Raw genomic sequence first — 20,276 nt, 5'->3', positions numbered from 1 at the left:
TTTTTGATCCCATAGAACTTGAGGATTCCCAATTCCACATTCTTTAAAGACTGAGAAGTTGATACGCCAACTAATATTTTGAGGAAAATGTGAGAAAAAATCTGTTTTCATTATGCCTGAACGTAAAAACCCACCAGCAACCGAAATAGGCTTCAATATTTCTACGGTTTTCGAATAGGATTCCAAAAGGAATTATAATTCAACATTGTAAATAATTACACTAAATTGGAATCTCTTGTAAATTACAATGGAACACAATATGAAGTTTTAGTTTTAAGCATACGCTCACGAGAAATAAATGCACAAAATAAGATATTATGATACGAATGAGGAGGTAATTAATTTATTAAGAACTTCTTATCTAGCCGTAAAAAAATAGTAGTAGAGGGGGTGAGCTCATTAGAGGCGGACGCGACTTGATAAGTGCCACAGGGAAGTGTTATTGAGCCCCAACATTTCTTGATGTACTTAAATGAACTAGGTTTTCACGTTATCTTCAACCTTGCATTATTTGTTGATGGCAAAGTGAGAAATAAGAACACCAGCAGGTTGCGGGCTTATCCCCAGCAGTTTCGGGCATAAATTCATGTGGTGTAAGGAATGAAATTTATAGTTAAATACAAGAAACTATATATCACTGAAATTTTAGAATCAAATAACATGCAAATTAGAATCGAATTATAAAATAAATGGGACAATATCAACCATCAAAAAGCAGGTCAAGTAATTGGGTGACACTCATGACTTCAAATTTTTCATGAGGCGCACACATGAGGGTCAGACCTGAAGACGCTAGGTTTCATTAAATGGGTTGTAGGAAATGTTAAGATTATATTAGAGAGAGATGTTAATTCCAGGGGTTTGAACATACCTGGAATACGTGGCAATAATTAGGGAAATACGGTAGAAAACCTTTATTCAAGAATTGGGAATAGTTCAGAGGAAATCATGGTATTGTTGTAGAAATATAGTTGGGAGCCCCTTGATTCATGAAAAGAACTGGCCAGACAGACCATTACAAAGGTATAGGATACCACAGTTTTCCTACACCATTGAGGTAAACATTATAATACCAAATTATATAGGTAGGTTCGTCCAGCAAAATGAAATAAGAGAGAAAGACACTGTCACCAACAAATTCATGCCCTTGTTCTTCCCTGTCATGATACGCAGTCACAACTCAATTGAACCCAAGGACCCAAAAATATTTTTTAAGGCAAATCTTTAATGATTTAATTAATTATTAAATAATGGCATTTGAGTTTTCAGTATATGAGGTTTATATATATATTCCATTACGTATATGAACTAATAGTTGTGCATTGAGGGTCGGTGCACTACCATCCTCCCCACTCCACTCCCTTGCGGCGGCTTGCGGGATATTGCGTAAATGTGGAAGAAACGTGAACATTTGTTTGAATTAACGTTAAAATGAATCTAAAAATAACAATAGGATAAAACAGATTTTAGCTTAAATAAGGTAATTGGAATGTGCATTTAGAATTCATAAATGCCCTTTTATTTTCGCTATTAATTTCCCTACGAAATGTTCCTTTATAAATAATAAAAAAAAATATGAGGCATGTAGTTCACTGAAGTCGCGAGTTCGGTTGTTTTCCTATTTTTCTATTCGTTCCTCTGTTCAATTGCAATCACGACTCGTGACTTAAACCGTCTTAGCCCCTGCCCCTTTTCGAGTAATCGCCTTTTATAAAGACCAGATTTCAGCGGAACGACCGCTTGTTGCTTGATATCGTCTTGATTGTTTGGCGTTCATGGAATTACGATACATTCGTGTGATCATAATCAGAATTAAACAGAATTCGTCTTAAATAACCGCTAAAAAACGATTTGCATATATTTGAGGACACTCAACATCAGGATGAAATTTATTTTGAGGGTGCATCAAAGCAAATTCAGTAACTTATTTTTATCAGTGGACAAGAAAAAGGAATATTTCATCAATTCATGCTCTTGAATGGCAATCAAGATTATAAGAGTCTGAGAAATTGGAATTCGGGTTCCATTATTGCTGAGAGAAAAAATCTTAGAAATGTTTGAATCATAACTTTCCTTCCGAGGTGATTAATATTTAATATATTCGCGACCTACGTGTCTAGCGCGCATGATCATCTGGCAATGCCAATACACTCGATGAATATGCTGCTTAAATAAGTGATCATGTCTATTTCACATTGGCTGACTAGACACCCTGCAGTGTTAAAATTCATTTGGTGTTTTAGCCCTTAATTCATAGAAGAACACGAATCCCATTCATTTTAACCGAAAAGTAATTTTAGTCATATTCTATACTTGGACATTCGTGAATCCATCTCTCAAATGTGTTGTAATTCATCGGAATATAGCCATTAAATTAGAGAAATGACAAGGCGGAATTATTAATAAGTTGCTCTTTATCCTTTATTGCTCTTAAGATAACATTTTAATCTCCTAGAATGTACAGCAGAGCAGAGCTTTTTCATCAAACATAAAATGTAAATCGCTGTGAAAATCCATGGCCTTGAAACTTGGAAATAATCTTTGGTTCAAGCGCCCCTCTAATGTGGTAAGCTGATTTTTCGTTCGCGATCTCTTGACAGGGCCATACCTATCTTCTTCCGGACACATCCTGCGGAGATCTTTCTTTCAGGCAACCTGATACGCTCAAGAAGAGGAAGTGTGACCGCCTTCATTCAAATCTCTAGGACCGCTATTCCTGGGTCTTAGCTTTAGACGAGTTTCGCCTCTTCCTCTTTCTGTATCACTTAGGAAAGTCCAGCTAACACTCTTTCAGCAATCCCAAGCGGGTAAGGGTTCTCCCGCCATGCCTTTCTCCGGTTCCCGTGACCTATTGGCTCAACTTTTACTCACTCACTCTCACCCTATAGGGGCGACCTTTACGGGCGTGCCTATTCCTCCGATCTTACTTTTTTCCTTTCTATGATTATTCCTTTTGCCCTCTGCCGTTTCGTCTCTTGACTCCCTTTTAGTTTGCTGCATTCGCACCTACGAAAGTCGCTCTCCAGAGAAGATCCTCTTGAGGTGAGAGGTGAGATTTCCTCGAAATATAGCAGTTCAATTACGCTATCTCCTTTGCTCTTATGCTGAGGAAGGCGTAAAGGCTTTGTTAGCTTTGTTCAAATAATTTTTTTTATAAAGTTCGAAACCTGAGATTTTTTGTTTTAATGCTGACGAATTTACCTACTCATGTCATCATTGTTCATTACTCGATGCTACTTTCTTTGAAACGACTCAAAGATTTATTCCAAATTCATTGCAAAAAGTCTTCCTATCGTTTCAATATAGCCAAAATATAAGGACTTCTGTTGATTGAATTGGATGCACAATATTACTTTGCATAATGTACATATGTATTAACTTTACTAAACAACTTTGTTCCAATTTGAATGCTTATTGTACTGGATGCTCTAAGTTTTGTTAAAAGAAATGCATTTTAAGAGCATTTTTGCTTTATATCAGCTTAAGATATAAAAATGTAAGTATGGTAAAATTGAAATTTATATGTATTTATCTTAACTTAATAATTAACTTTATAAGCTAATTAGGTATACCCATTTCAGATTATTTGAATGGTTTTCCAAGACATCTATCTACATTTTATCGCTCAATTATAGACTCCCTTCCTCCATTAATCCATAAAGGTTTTTCTTTATACATTATGTGCATAGAATCTCGGGAAACTTAACTTGATTCCCAGAAAAATTGTGATCCCATTCTACCGCCAAAGTTTACCGTATCTAACGTCCAATTTTTGTTTGATATTTCATCTCAGGTGACGTGCACTAATGACCTTAAACTCGAGAGATGCAAATTTACTTTTATTTTATTTTTCCAACCGAAACTCTACTAGTAAGTCACTATGAACATCGGTCTGGTTTCCAATTTTCTCGTAATGCCCATCAGTTCCTCGGTTTCTGGTTTCTCTCGATTGTTTCTTTGCTAATCAGATCCCGCTACCTCGCCATCCTCCTTTATTTGGGATTAAGCTGTACCCTAAATGTTAGTCTGTCCATTAGAGTATATCAGGAGTCTGTCATTTAGTCTATATTTGTCTAACAGTTTATGTCTGACGGGAAACGTGGGTATTTCTCTCCAAAAAAGGCTTACGCATTGTGTTCAGACCACCTTTTTATACTATTCTTGATGCATGACTAACCTAACTACTTTATAAATTCTGGATTTTAGGAGCGTTTGAACAAATTTATATTTCCCCTACATAATTAGAGAATAAATATGAAGTAATAAAGGCCTTAGCACCAATTGGGCCTAATGTTGCATCAGAATACACTTGTTTGCTATGGAAAAGTTTTATCCTAGATCATTCAATCATTTTCTATACCCTAATCCTTAACTAAGGTACGAATTATCGAGACTCACTTATTATCCTTCAAGTCATAGCATAAGCATTTATTGAGTAGTTTTCGACACCAAGAAATTCAGAAAGGCTAGTAATAGATAACTATGTATTTTATTGTCTTAAAGTGTACTTCTGAACAATTTTAAAGAACGTTTTACTTGTAATATTAACTTTTTCTACTGCCGTAATTTTCTTCTCAACCTCAAAATTCTCCATTCCCTTACGCTTATACATTATCTGGCTCAACAATAATTGGAATAAATTGGAAAACATGTAATGTAGAGTACAAATCAGAATCAAAGTACAAATTACTAATATTCTTCAATATAGCAATCTTATGAATCAACACACCGATGGCAGCACCTCTGCCAGTCGCGGTTCGCATCCTGAAAAGCTTGGACGAAAACCTCGTTCAGTCAACCCGTCACGACCTCTTTGACGTCACCCAGCGTTCCAAAATGGTTACATTTCAAGTTACTTTTTATTTTTGGAAACAAAAAGTAGTATGGAGGTAACACATCGGGACTGTAGGATGGCTTGGGCAACGTTGCCACCTTGTGCTTGGCCAGGTACTCAGTCATGAAAGGAACGTTGTGGGAAGGCGCGTTGCACTCTTTTACGCAGCCTTTCGTGGACTTTCTCGTAATACTTACAGGTCACTGTCTTACCCTGCGGCACAACTCTTTGTGAATAACGCCTTTTGAGTCGGAAATGACGATAAACATGGCGATACATATTTTTGGGAAAGACACTGTATTATTTCCTTCTTTTGTTGATCTCAAACATAACCTCGTTACAACGAGGAACTGTATATCATTCCAATAGTTCTTCTCCCCATTACTCGTTTACTACTTTTTACATTTCCCTGCTGATTATTTGTCTACCTCATCCATAACCAATTCTGGTGCGTTCAAAAAGAAAACGTAAAAAAACATATTACTTTCCTGGCAAATTGAATGCCTCGACGATAAAATGGAGAACAGGGACTTTTAGAAGTTTAGGTATAGGACGCATTATATCTAAGTGCTTGATATTCTCAGGGCCTTCAGCAGGGATCGTGTAACCTACACTTTTGGTTAAGAAGTGCTCTAAGTGATGAAAGTAAAAGAAATAATGTCAACGGAAGATAGCAACGAAAAATATCGGAATAGCCTGAAGTCCATCCTTTTTTCTATCCTTGAGCACGCTTTAAAAGACATTATTTGGTATTGGCATTTATTGCGCTCTGCTTTGAACTGTAATGGGAAACTTACTTCTTATTCTATTTCTATACGTATATCTAACAATATTTCCCACTAGTGAAAAGTATGTCCACCAGTAACGTTTAATAATTAAACACCTGAATAATTAAATAATATTGAATTCATTTGAAAATTATGCCCTCATATTTTTTAGTTGTCGCTCAAGTTTTCAGCCCCCATTTCAAATTTTATTTCTTGTCAAGTTTCTTTCTTTAATGCTTATGTACGCGTGTAGGTTGTATTTTCATTGGGGAGCGAAGATAGATGACGGCAGGATGGGCTTGATAGGGAAGGTATATCTTAATGCATTAATTAGAGCGGCCATTTCGGTTCCAAGAGCCATTTCTCAGCAAAGAAATGGTTACATCCGTCATGTTGAAGTTGAATAAAATACTTATATCAGAAGCATGCAACGATTTCATAGTTAAAAATTCGTTTCATCGGGAACCTCCGGCAGTTCTTTGAACATATGCCTGATTTCTGTTTGTGAGTATTCCTATTGTAAATCATTGAAAATATTTCTGTTGGTATTCCATTCTTACGATTGAACTTGAGGAGTGAAAATTGTATATTCTGGCGAATAATTACTTAAATTTCTTCTAATGAAGCAAGAAAGTGGGTTGAAAATATATTTGTGTGATGTGATTTCCTTCGTATTTCAAATGGCTTACTCTAAACCTTACCTATTTATTATTTCTCTTGATTAGATGACTTCATATAGAAGATAATTTGAAGCAATTTCGAACTAATTAATGTTTGAAACTGTTGAGTGGCATGTAGGCAATATAGCCTTCGAGGAATTCGAGAGATCTACGTTATCATAAGGGAGTATTTCTCATTTATATCCTATAGAGCAATTTATTTGACCTCGAATTCCTCTATCAGCTACGAAGTGGAACTATGCTGCGTCGACAGGTATAAAAAGGTTGATGATAATGAAAGGAGGGATGAATTCCGCATCAGAGCCGTAGGAAGCTCGCTCGCTCGGGCTCGGACTATCCAGTATAATGGAATGGCAAAGAAAAGTAAGTTTGTGGAATATATTTATTTATTTCATACGACTATAAGACTAGGGATTTAGATGACTTGGTATTTAATAAATGGCTTTCTACCCAGATGGCCAGGGTTCGATTTATGGAGGGGTCAGAAAATTTCAGTGACATTCCGGTCACTGCTCGGGGTGTTTTGTGGGGAGAACTTTAAACGAGTGTGCCATCCGTTTGATAAGACGTTAGACTGTGGACCCCTCGGCATCTATTGTTGAGAGTAAGCTAATGCCGGGTCTCTCTCCAACCTCCTCCATTCCCTGAATATCCTACCATGACCAAATTACCCACCTATCCCTAATTGCGCAAATGACCTTAGCTGCGCATGGCCTACCATAATAAATGAACTATCCGAATTTAAATCGATACTAGGTACTTCATGATTTGTGATAAAAACTACGGATGAAGGGTGTGAATGCGGTTTATCCTAGGAATTTAATGATCGAGAGTGACATCACGTGTAATAATTATCGTCGCAAGGAGATCAAGGAAACCTGGGTTTGGGCAAAATATTGAAATTTTAGATTGTGAGCTAGCAGAAAATAGGGATGGAAGAAAAAGAGTGATTGTAAATCTCAATTTCATTTTTCCAATAGTGAACTATGAAAATCATTTTGAAAAGATTGTCTGAATTTGATATGGAGCTTATCTTTTTATAGCCTAGAAACGTTGAGTGTATGAAAATATCGGGAGAGTTTTGATTTTCGGGAGAGAAACATTACGGAGGAAAGAAGCTACACAAAGATGAATGCAGAAGATGATACCCCATTTTTGTGGGAGATGGACAAATATTTTTTGAATAGGATGAATATGTTTAGCTACAGGAACTGAGTTTGCAAATCATAATGCCTTGGTATCTATGATATATCTTGATATATCTTACTATCTTGATATATCTTACTATCTTGATATATCTTACTATCTTGATATATCTTACTATCTTGATATATCTTACTATCTTGATATATCTATGATATATCTTGATGATCTATGCCTTGAATATCTATGATATCAATTGACATAAAACCTAGTAACAGTGGAGAAAACCAAAAACACTAAAAATTCAAGACGTATATTGATTAGAATTTCCGACTTCAGTTATTAACATGTTGGGTAGTAAATGAGATGGATCGATTCAAATCATGGCTATTATGGCATTCAACGGAATTCTTCTGATGGAATGGAACTTTAAAAATGTTTTCAGGGGAGGAGGGGAAGATGGAAAATCGTTCTTTCACCTTAAAAAAACGCGTCCCTATGAGGCGGAATTTAGGATATAGTAGCAAAATGTGGTTAATTTAATTGTCGGAGATAAGGGAAGTAGTATTCGTTAGTTTCACTCCATAAGCACACCAATAAGCTCATGCCAATAAGATACACGGGAAAGGCACTGCAGCACTCCATAAATGTAGATTGTTAAAAGCACGGGGAGGAAACAAAGGTAGAGCCATTGGGGCGTTTCCTTCCTCCATGGGAAACACTTTTGGCTTTAATAAAATTTAAACTGAATACTACTTATTTCCCCGACATTAATTTTGACTGAAAAATATTTCTTAAATACTTTATCTAAATAAATTACCACAGTGTGTGTTGCCATCGCTCATTATTTCCATAAGTTTAGATTTATTTTGCCCCTCCCCAACTTCAGAGGTTTCCCAGCTCCGCAACTGGTTAATCGGTACTTACATTTTATTCAGTTTTATAGTAACCTACCCATCAACTTTGTGTACGATATTTCTTTAAAGAGGTTATTGGAAGTTTGACCTGCTTCAAAGATTCTCAAGAAGAGCGGAGGAAAACAAACTTCTGAGATTTATGTAAAACGAGCCGCCAATGAACCAGTCGATCAAAGCAAACTCCTTTAGATCCCCGACCTAAAAGTGTTTAAAATTAGAGAAAAGAGCAAAAAAACGCTATTTTATTTCAAATGTATGATGCCATGAATTTATTGTTGAAGTTAAATGTGTTCTTATAACATCACATTTACCAAAACATTTTTATCGAAAATAAAACTATATTTTATGTTTCAACGCATCGTCTAGAAAAGAGGTTTCCCATGTCTGAATATAATTCTTCGGGATTGTAATTTCGTTGATATAGTAAGAGTTTTTAGGTTATCAGGACAGGAGAAACTGCAATCTTAAAGAGATAGGAAAAGAGGGTTTCCCAAAGATACCGGGTGAGATGGTTATAATTAATTCATAGTTGAATTATATGGCGACGACATTAGATCAATTATCTCAGATATAGAAAGTTAATGCCTCATACATCCTTATGTTAGGTCTTTGGGTTATTATGTAATAAAATAAATGAAATTCGCACGAAAAATGACGTTTAATAAGAAAGGCAGAGTGGCTGATATCCATTCCTGAGGATCTATTCTTAGAATTTAGGGGTAAATTAAGGTTTATAATATTATCAAAGGTTTTAATTTTGGAGTCATTTCATACTAAAGAGTACGGTAACCGTATATTTTTTCTCTTTAATGGTAGAAGTTCTCGTTATACGGGTATATAGGTATCCTATTATAGGTATCCTAGTTAATAAAGTTCGTTTCTTCACCTTCTTATTCTTCGTTCCACACCCTTGATCTGAATCAAGTCTACAAAAATATTTCAAATTAGAGCAAGCCCCACTTACGCGATAATGGAGTCAAATCAATCAAACTTGTACCACGTATGCATTACACATTAAGCTATCAATATAAAATCAAATTCACATTTTTGTGTAATGAATAATGTGGTTAAAATCATTAGGATCACCTATTGGGCAGTTCTCACACTTTTCCGCCACCAACTACTTCCCTTCTCTTTCCTAATATTATGCTTCTTAATTTGTCTCAATTATCACATTTGATATCAACTTCTCGTTAAAAAAATTTGAGTGCTTTAAAGGAAATAATTTTTTCGAACTTTAAACATTTTCGCTTCAGTAAAATGCTAAGTTCTCCAGTCTTTTTTCTCACTTTTGGACAAAGATACACCAACGTTTCACCACTTTAACAAACTCCATCATATTTCAAAGCTAATTTTTTGTTGATTGAGTTGCATAGGATTAGAATGGATCACTTTAAGTATTCCCTCGGCTTCAGCAATGTATTTCCTTGATGGACTGGGGCATTTGAGCGAATTCGTTAAATTTCGATGGATAGCTGTTTGTGATTGAAAAATGAATTGGCATCCATGACCCACGGATGTTTTGCGTCTAAAATGAAGTTGATAAAATCGTGGACGGGCTTTCTCTGCCAAACACAGTTTGGTCTCGAAGATTTATCATCGTTTATAAGCGATTTGATTCACCCTAAATTCCCCACCAGGTTCAGTTTATCATTTTGAAATCTGTTGCATTTGCATTGAAGTGGAATAACTCCTCTTTGGACTAACCACCAAATTTCAAACGAGGATCAAATGGGAAAAATTAATTGCACTACATAGGATCGATGTTAACGCATATTTCCCAGTCTTTTCAAGGTAGGATTAAACATAACATGGGAAGGCAGTTAAATAATACATATTTATTAACACTGAAAAGCGTCAATGTATTGCATATAGTTTTATGTATATAAGTAATGGAATAGATGATTAATTTGTATATGATTGTCAATTATATAATTTCTATAATTTGATGTTAAATCTAATGAAAAATCAAATAGTAAAAAAAGCTATTCCCACACTATTTCTCAAAATTAAATTTAAAAGTTTAGTTCAATGACTGTAAAGTCTAGCACTTGCAAGTACTTGAAAGTCTACGTCAGCTTTTTTTGTTTAATAATCCTTTTATGAGACAGTGAATGCCTATCAATTGCATAGAAATTGTTAATTTTTAACTTCTACAGTCTTATTAATAATTTAAATAGCCAATTTTTTACCATGGCTCAAATTTATAATTTCAGAGCTGCTCATGTTTTAGTTTTGCATGTATATCCACGTCTGAAAATCTTTCTTCTTCAAGTCATCATAGTTTCGCTCCCCTTCCCGAAATATTCGCAATCCATCCAAATGAGCGTAAGAAACAGTTACTCTATTTCCTTTGTCTTCTCAAAATTTGAAATATTAAATGTTTAAAATTTAAACTCTAAATTTTCCCTCACTGCGTCGTTGCACATATCGGTATCGTGGTAAGAAAAGAAATGAAGTGGTTTTTAAAAAAAGAAATTTTAACAGCAGCTCGCCATTGTTTTCATATACACATAAGTACCAGTGCGGCGTAAATGATTTGCAGGCGATTTACTACCCAAACTCCCCAACAATGCCGTGTACTATTGATCCAAGGCGCTTCGTGGGATAAAGCAGTTTTCGTGGAGAGGGTTATGTTCCGTAGGAATGGGATACGAGGGAGGAAAGGGTGAGTGGAGGGGAGGGGAAGGTAGTGAGATGGGAGAGTGTGGGAAGTAGGGTCGTCGGGCAGGAAGGAGGATGTTACCAGGGAAGGTGGCGGCGGTAGGCCGAAGTCACATGCCACGATTCTGGGCGATGAAAACTCGCCGTTGCTCAGATGTTTTTTGGGTGACAATGGTCCAACTGGGAGGCGAAGGAGTGAATGATCTCTGCCGAGACTTCGTGGTAAGCTTCATCTTTTCTCTGTCGTCACCCCAATCAGGCCCCTGAGTGATGTATATTCGTGTGGTTAGCAGTAACCTACCGATTCAGGCTAGGTTTTCGATGGACCCTGATACCACAAATCACTACTGCAACCCAAAGCCCTGACAAACATGATGCAAAAAATCTATTAATCCCACACCACATATGTAAACGACTCATTCCTTGGATGTGCATTTGGTCTAGGTTCTAGCTTCCTTAATTCGATCCAAAATGTCTAATCTTTTCCTCCCAATGCCTAGTCCTCCCAGCATTTTTCCATTTATTAGCGTTCTCTGCATCCTTTTGCCTCTTTCTATCTCCTGTATCCGCTTGCCTCGTCTTCATCGAATTTCTACCATCAACCATTTCACTTCCCCGGCCTGTGTAAAATTTTTTGATATATTATACCCGTCTTTTTAATTTTTTGTTTTCCCTTGCATGTGTACATAGGTATATTCCCGACATAGATATACTCTTATCTCACGTACAAATTTTCACCCAATCTCTCAAATTTAACTGAAAAAAATTGAAGGGCTATGGCCGAAAACCTTGAATCCACCGCTCCTCGTGAGCAAACTTTCGACGGAGGCCCTCGGCCGCAAACGCCGATCGCCGCCGTTCCATCACCGCCACCTGGGCGTATCAAAAATTTCAATTCCCAAGCGGTGGTGGTTCGGTGGGGCGGAAAAGACGAGGGTTGTGCCCGCTCTTTTTATCCATCCGTGAGGAAGAAGGGAAGGGAGAATTTGGGGAAGCAAACCGTGCCGGGGGTCAGCTGCGAAAGAGGAGTTGTGGGAGCAGGCTACGGCGGATTGAGACACGCCACTGCCTGAAAACATTATGGCGAATGAAGAATTCGAGGATTGAAAGGGTGAAGGGATATGAAAAAAGGGGAAAAGAGTGATAGGCACGCTGGGGAAAGAAATGGGATTTGTTTCCCGGGGGCGGAGCTTGGTATGGGGGCGAGGATGGGAAGGGCACTGATTAAGGGAGTTGGGTGGGCCGGTTTTTGAAGCGGGGGCGCAGAGAAATACGCTGGGGGCAGATTACAATGGGGAATTATTAGGAAAGGAGGCGTGGGGAGTGGGAGAGTGGATGAGGGAAGGTACGTTGGCAATGCGAGAGCCGATTCCGCGAGGTGTTCTCTTCCCGGAGGCGGAGGGCGCTTGCATTCACGACCCCATTCAGTCGGCGCGTGCGCCCGTGCCGATACTCCCCAGCGAGGTAAAGGGGGGACAAGGGGATCGTTTTTGCAAGGGTACGGGGTGGGGCTTTGGGTCTTGAAAAGGGAACTGCGGGAGTTTATTTAGCGTGCGTCAGGGGCAGGCATGCGAGAATCATGAGCCGGCGCTGGCGGCAGTCGGTAATTCAGCTTGTGGGACCGGTGAGCATTTAGGCGGGTGAGCTCTTTGAGTGTACAAAACGCTTGCTTTTAATGGTTGTTAGAGGCGGAGGTGAGCGGTGCTCTTAGTCATCCACTACTCTTCATTTTCTCCTTTTTGTAGGATGACGCCCCGGAAAAGTTGGGTTTCGTCGCGTGATTAGAGGGAAACGACATGTAGTGAATCAACGTCTGAGAAGAAAATTTTCTTCCCATTCTCGCGTGAGAAGCTGCGTTCATCCCGGGGGTAATTTTTATCCTTCCATGGGAAGCTCGTCGGGTAATGGACTACAAAATCTGATGGCTACACCTTAGAATGAGAAGCGGTACAGTTTTTGGACCTTTAAATTTAACCCTCGAGAGTCTTCCGCTTGTTCTGAAGAACATAGGGAGTATTCTTGCACCACTCAAGGAGGAGGAAATCATGGAAAGACCTACCATCAGCAAAACAATATTTTATGTATAATTCATTGAGTGTATTTTCTTTTAAACCATGATTATAATTGGCCGGATGAATACGGTAACATTATTTTTAAATGCGATGTTAAATGCACAGTATTTTCTCCTTACTTTGGACGTCCGTCATTACTATCTACACTATATCGAGCATTTAAGCTAGCAATTGACATAAAATATTAAATTTACCTTAAAACATCCGACATGAATGAATGATTATGAGTGACGTGACGCGACATTTTTATCCATTTCATTATATTATAAAAATGATATTTTGTCAAATTTATAAATGTAAATTTATTATTAGTTAATGGTGTGTTTTATTTGACTTAAAAATTATGTCTTTATTCAATAATCATTTCCGGGTAGTTTGAGGAACATCGTTAGGTGTCCTCTCACAATAATAAAGGTTCTAATTTAAAGTCTTTGGCTGTCTACTTTTTAATTGAATTAATTCTTTTTCCCATGACATTTTTTCTTTTCAATGATATCTAATTATTAAAGGTGTTTTGGACAGTCCATAAGGACTATTATGTTTTAAGTACCACGTGAACTGTCTGTACGAGTAGTTAGCTACACGTCATTTCTTCGTATCATTTTGTTTCATGTTCTCTAAAAAGCCAAATCTATTATTTTCTCCACCCCATATCTACCATTCTCCCTGCAATTGCAGACTTCCGCATTCTTCTTTTATGTTCCGCCTAAGATCATATTCTCTTCATCCACGTTCTTGGCTTTCGCATGCAACCTATTTTGTGTTTTTTAATTTTAGTTTCATGGTCTAGTTGAAAGCGAATAAAAGCTCAAACTTTAGGAAAATTGCGCACTTGCACTTAAGTCAGTATAGAAATCACTCAAAAATCGCCAGGATCAGTTCTGGATTATTTAAAACATGTTTCTGTTAAGATTTTTTTCATCTGTCCAACTTATTCCACCAGAACTGCTACCGATGTTACGCTCGGTTGAATTAAAATACTCAAAATTAGCATCCTAGACCTTTATAGACCCATTTAGCCTATACAGGAGAGGAATTCAAAAGCTCTCGTAGTCTAAATTTATCTAGATTTGAATTGTGTATCAGTATGCCGTCCATGAAATAAAACTCGAAATGGTAAAAAAGCTTCTTAGAAGTCATTTATGAGAGAGCGAAGAGAAAATCTTCAAATATTACCATTTTTCTTATTTATGTGGAGTTTAGGGGCACAAAATTTCAAATTTGGATCCCTTTCTTTTATTCCGATTATCTTATGAGTTTTCATTACTTGTTCTTGGCTTGAAATGAAAAACGTTTTGCTAAAGAGATACGTTCTTTGATTGTTTGTTCTAGTATATTATTGTAAGACAATTCATATTTATTTCGTGATTAAATCGTTTTCGCGAGCTCCTCTGTGTGACGAACCAATATATATATTAACCAACCTGATGGAATGAGCCCTTAAGAATGAAATTCACCTCCCAAGCGTCAGGGCCTATTTTTCACTTTTAGATGTTTTCATTACAAGACTTTTGTTTCCAAAAAATTTCATTTCCAAAACGAATCTTCATTTGGGATTTGTTAGAGCGATGTCGCTCTTCAGGAAGGATCTCCCCATATTCTGTAGAAAATCTTATTTTATCTAGAACTTCGTATAAATAAAAGTTCATAAAAAATTTGCAATATGTTTAGCTATACATTTACCAAATACTCACACAAGAAAGGAATGCGGTTGGTTGAAAAATGATAATGATTGCAGAGTTCTTCCTTGAATTAATGATTAAAAAACTCCCATAGTTATGGAATTCTATTGGTTAAAGATTTTAAAGCAGAAAATTTCGTTGTTTTAAGTTCAGATTCAAACAAATATTCTAGTGCAAAACTGCTCAATCGTTGGTTTGATCAAATTTTAATTGTTTTTAAACTTAAATTATTCGCAGATACTCACATTTTTCTCACAAAGGATTAAGTGAAAATGACCAATTTACAAATTTCATGGAGCATGGCAGTCGAAAAATTATTAGTAAATCACTTAATGCCTGCGAGAAAAATATCCCCTGGATATGTGAGTGATAAGTAATGAAAGAAATGTATTGAATTCATTTCTAGACTCAGGTTATTGTCCAGGAAATTTGTTAAGTTATATCTGATCTATAAGAAAAAATCTGGAGCATTCATTTGCTCAAGTGTATATTTACAAATTATATTAATTTCGTGATATTACCATGCATAAAAGCATTTGCCGAAATGGTTTTTTCAAATATTTTTTCTGGTTGGTTGCCCATTTTGCCGTTCCACGAACACATCACAAGGAGGGTTTTTCAATTTTACCTTGGAACTAACCGGAATGAGTGTTAAAATTTTACTTTTTGTGTCGGGTTCTAATAGTTTTCATATATCGTCCGGCCTTAATATCCATACGAGTGGCCATACACCACTTGCCATCGCCATACTTATCCACTGCTAATTATCGCCATACATGGCCACAGCTCATTTTTCCCGACGTGAGGTGCCATTTAATTCATCCTGGTTCGTTTTAATCTATGCTTGTACATGAATACCCGATGGAAACTTCATTGTACTCAAACGGGCAGCTTGATAAACTCTAGAGGGAAAAACAAATAATTTTTACGAAATGACAATTTAACAATGCAATAGTACATATCCAAGTGAAATTCCCTCAGCAGATACGATTGAGAGGACTGTCGTCAATATGGTCAACATACCGCCTTCTATTGCTTGCATTAAAATGAACGAATATCAAATCACTGTGTTGGATAGCCGCTTTTACCTGGCACGCGGTCGCCCTCTGTCCACATGGCTGCATCTCTTCATTTCCAAGTTTCTTCACTATCGTGATTCTTCTAGGAAAGTGATTTACATTTTGCTTTGCAGTTGATCTACCAGTCACTTTCAGGATAAACTCCCAATTTGTTCAAGGCATGTTCAAAGCCTTAAGAGTTTGTCGGAAGGTTATTTTCAAAGTTTTTCATTCTTAGTTGTGGGCTGCCAAAACAATTAATTTCAAGTTTTTCAATTAAAAAAAAACATACCGTGGTTGAAATGGAATTTCTTCGGCGCTTTTAGAAATTCTCTAAAGCACGTAGGGGAATAAATTAAGATAAAATTCTTTTGAGACAACTTGTTAGAAAAGTAATTTCTTGTAAATCCTACCTCTTGAGCTGAAAAAAATAGGGAAATTCGAAGGAAAGCCTTGGAGAATAAAAAGATTTTTACTTGTTGCTGCTGTCATTGTGCGTCGAATTATCTGCACGCCTTGACAAAGGAAGTGTTTATAATCGTGATATCGATGCGGCGTAGCTCTCCTCTTTTTGAGCTAAGTCTATTTTAAATTATTAAAAAATTGATATTTTTCATCCATATATCTTATTGTAATGAACTTAATGATCTGGAAAATGAAAGAATGGCGATGTAAATCCCCTCTGGCCTATGCCCATTCAGATATTTTTTTGTGTCAGTCGGAGAAGAATTTCCACTAAAGTGATTATCTTTAGCAAGGGAATGTGCAATTATGCGATCCTTTCAACAAAAGCGGTAAGAGTCCTTCCAGAATTAATTGGTAATGGTGAATTTCAAGTTCAACTGGAGTTATTACCAGTAATAATGGATCACTCGAAGACACACATATGATCATGATTATACTCATTATTGCCAAAAAATAGTTTATCGAATTGTTTCATTGCAAGATTGTGAAAATTGTAAAGCTAAATGTTGTTTTAAGTAGTGGATGGTTTAGTAAGATAATAGAGATATGAGGATGAAGTATAGATCTGGATAAAGATCATAACAGAGATACAAGAGATGACGTGTGAGGTAAAGTTGGTTTAGGATAAGACAAAAACCAGAGGTGGATGGATGATCTTTGATGCCTACAATTTTCCCTAGTTCAGCTTTACCAAGAAATTTTATTTTAGAAATAATATTTTGATTTCAATGCCAAAACTGTTCCACCTTTGCCTTTTAAAGAGAAAACTAAATGCATTCAGGAATTAAACTCCCTGTTTAGTAGGAGAAGTATAATTTCTTCCATTTGAGACTCAGTCGCTTTTTCTTTAAGGTTTAAGTTACCCCTTCTCTTACAATCCTGTCTTCCGCAGTGAGTTGATCTTACCTAGCTGATAGGGGCGTTTAAGATAATATTGGCTCACGTTGATCATGCTGTTGACCAGACGACGTTCCCCAGTGGTCTTTGCAAAAACACTTTTTTGCAATACGCATAAAATATATCAACTTTATGGTTTTTGAATGATTTATAAAATAGACTACGTAAATACCGGGAAATTTCTTGGCCAATCAGGGAACGTCCTCATATTTGCGCGGAATAATTCTTTTCCACGCACTGTGGAGTGGATATCCATCCTCTCTGTTAAAATTTTCTCGCCTTTTAACGATTTCAATGGCCTCTCTGATTATTCTCTGGAAGTATTTTCCTTCTTTCGCTATTATTTTAGCGTCGTCAAACAGAATAGAGCGTCCAGGTTCACTCCAGGCGTGCTCAGCGATGGCCGATGCTCTAAACTGTTTGGCCTTGGTTGCCCTCTGGTGTTCACTCATGCGTGTTTTCAGCGCTCTGCATGTTTCACCGATGTACCATTTGCCACAGGAGCATGGCACTTGGTATACGCCTTCTGGTATTAACGGCGAAATTTCATCCTTGGGTCCGGGTAGGGTGTCAGCTATCTTGGTGACACAGTTGAATCTGGTCACCACATCATGCTTCCTTAAAGCCCTCGCGATTCTTTCCGAAGTCCCTGCGATGAAGGGGATGGTGACGTAAGCCTTCGGTCGTGGTCTGGAGTCTTCCTCCCTGTCAGGAACAGCAGTGGTTTGTCTCTTCTTTTCTTCCTTCTCGGCCCTTTTTTGGATCATATGAGCGCTGTATCCATTCCTTTGCAGGGCATTTGTCAAGTGTTTCTTCTCGTTGGCAATAGAATCGGAGTCACATATTTTATATGCTCGGTTGACAAGTGTGTCTACCAGTGAGGTCTTCTGACTGGGATGGTGGTGCGATGCAGCATTAAGGTAGCGGACGGTGTGAGTAGGCTTCCTGTATACTCTGTGTCCAAGCCTCCCATTCCCATTATTTCATCCTTGACCTGAGGACGCCAGCAGGATAGCTGGCGAAACTGTTGTACATTTAAACGACATACGCGGACGCAGCCCGAAAAATGTGGAAATCACCTACTCATCGCCGCGGAAACCTGCGAACGAACATAGACTACGTAAACTCTGTTCTGCACCAAGTACATATTTATCCAACTCGCATGGTCATGCATTAAATTAACGGAACGGAACCTGGTTGATTAAACCGTATGCACTTACCAGTTATGAAAAATGAACTTGTGGCTAAATGCATTCACCATTCAATGCAAACTTGCGTAAGGTTTTTCGTATGTTCGTGTTTTTCAAACTGATTCTAACACTACAGGAAAACAGAGGTTACTTTCTGGGCATCCCTCGTAATTCATGAAAATTAAGAATACCTGTGAGACGAAAAATTACCAACAATTCATTAATTAAATGTGGAAATATTGCTCACCATTGTGCCAGGGACCATTGTCCATTGTTTTTTTGCGCCTTTTTTCAATCTGAGTTTTTTCATACATGATTATTTCTTCGTTTAGGATTTATCACAATTAATAAGGTATGGAAATTCTGTATTTATTTTTGGAAATTTGACGTTGACGAAAGATTAACGTTTCGAAAATCTGTAAAGTGATTCTCGTCAGGTATATACTTGGAAAAAGAACAACGTGACCCCTACAGGAAGGGACCCGCAAAATGGACGGCATGGGAAGAGTTTACTCATTACGGAAGAAGAAATCGATGTAACGGAAAGATCGTCAGGAGTTGTGGATGTGGTTATGAACTGGTAACAGATTTTTGTGTCTTCCTCCTTCCGGTTCTCTCCTCTTCTCGTGCCCCGGCAAGTTTCATTCCGGCGTCGGAATAAGTTGTCAGAAGGGATGATAACGTTTTTTAACCGAGCACAGATTGGGGGAGTGGTGGTATTGGCGGAGAGGACTCTTGCGGGCAGATAAAAGAGGGGGGGACTTGCAGTGCCGAGAATACTCTTTCTTTCTTCGACAGTGAGAATTAGTTTTTAGGGCTTCTAGTGAGCGAATGTGTTGGTGCTGCCTTGACGGGAAGGGATGGGATATTTGAAAAAGTGGCAAGGGCGTGGAATTGGGTATATGGGCGGTGCGAGCTGCGGAATGTGCCGAGGGAGAGGTAGGAATGTTTTCCCATGCAAAGGCGAGGGAGTTTGTACGTGTCCGAGTCGAGCGGTACGTGGGAGAAGGTAGTGTTGGAAAGATCGACTTGTGTCAGCAGGTTTGGGGATTGGTGTCGAGGATTGGAGTCTTTGGATCGGATGTGTTTTGCAGGAGTGGGGAGAAAGGGGAAGGGATGTTAATAAAGTTGCCCGGGGTGCAAAAGCTATGACCGAGGGAACTTGAGGGAGACCTGAAACATCGGCGCTCTCCCCGCAGTCACTGTTAATAGGTAAAAATTGCTCTTGATGTCTCCCTTCATTTATTCATCGGCGATTCCGTCTCTCGCCTTCACTCAGAGTGTCATCTTCGTTTGATTTACGGAAGGAGTCACGTGCCCAGGGACCAAATTCACCCCCCTCCCCACCGCAAAATAACGGATGTGCGATTAAAGCAGCGGAACAACGAAATTTTGACGCTCTTATGAAATCTCACTGGGGAAATGTACCCACGGCCGGCACATTTGTCGAGTTCAATTTTTAAATTTTTTCCGTTGGTATCTCAGTGACTTTATTTTTCCATCGTAAAAATTACCCTGATTACTACATTGATTACCAATTACCATTTTGGCTGAAACAATCTTTTCTTTACCTTACTGGTTTTGCTATTGCAAAAATTATTCACGACACCTGCTAAAATACCATGAATTTTTTATCGGCTCCTTTTCCGCACGAAAGTCCTAAATCTGAAATAATATTTGAATAAGTAATTTTCTTCGGAGAAATTTTATGCAAAAATATAACTTTTCCTTGCAAAAACCCTTATGCTAATATTGATGGTAATTAAGATGGAAATTTATTTTTTCCTATAAAATGGGTGAACGCACTAATTCGTGAACACTTGATTTATAATTTGGTACGTTTGAGGATGCTTATTTCGTATAATTATATTCTACTCCAAAATCCATTTAGGTTGTGAAAATTTTAA

General features: G+C 37.7%; 1 protein-coding gene across 1 annotated transcript in view; it reads right to left on the bottom strand.

The window, feature by feature from the left end:
* Window positions 1-20,276, bottom strand: part of LOC139692103 (diuretic hormone receptor-like) — a 366,793-nt gene that overhangs the window by 119,314 nt on the left and 227,203 nt on the right. The window lies entirely within an intron of this gene.

This window comes from Hetaerina americana, unplaced genomic scaffold (genome assembly GCF_022747635.1).
Source record: "Hetaerina americana unplaced genomic scaffold, ioHetAmer1.1.p SCAF_4, whole genome shotgun sequence".
Taxonomy (NCBI): domain Eukaryota; kingdom Metazoa; phylum Arthropoda; class Insecta; order Odonata; family Calopterygidae; genus Hetaerina; species Hetaerina americana.
This window is presented reverse-complemented; position numbering and strand designations above follow the sequence as displayed.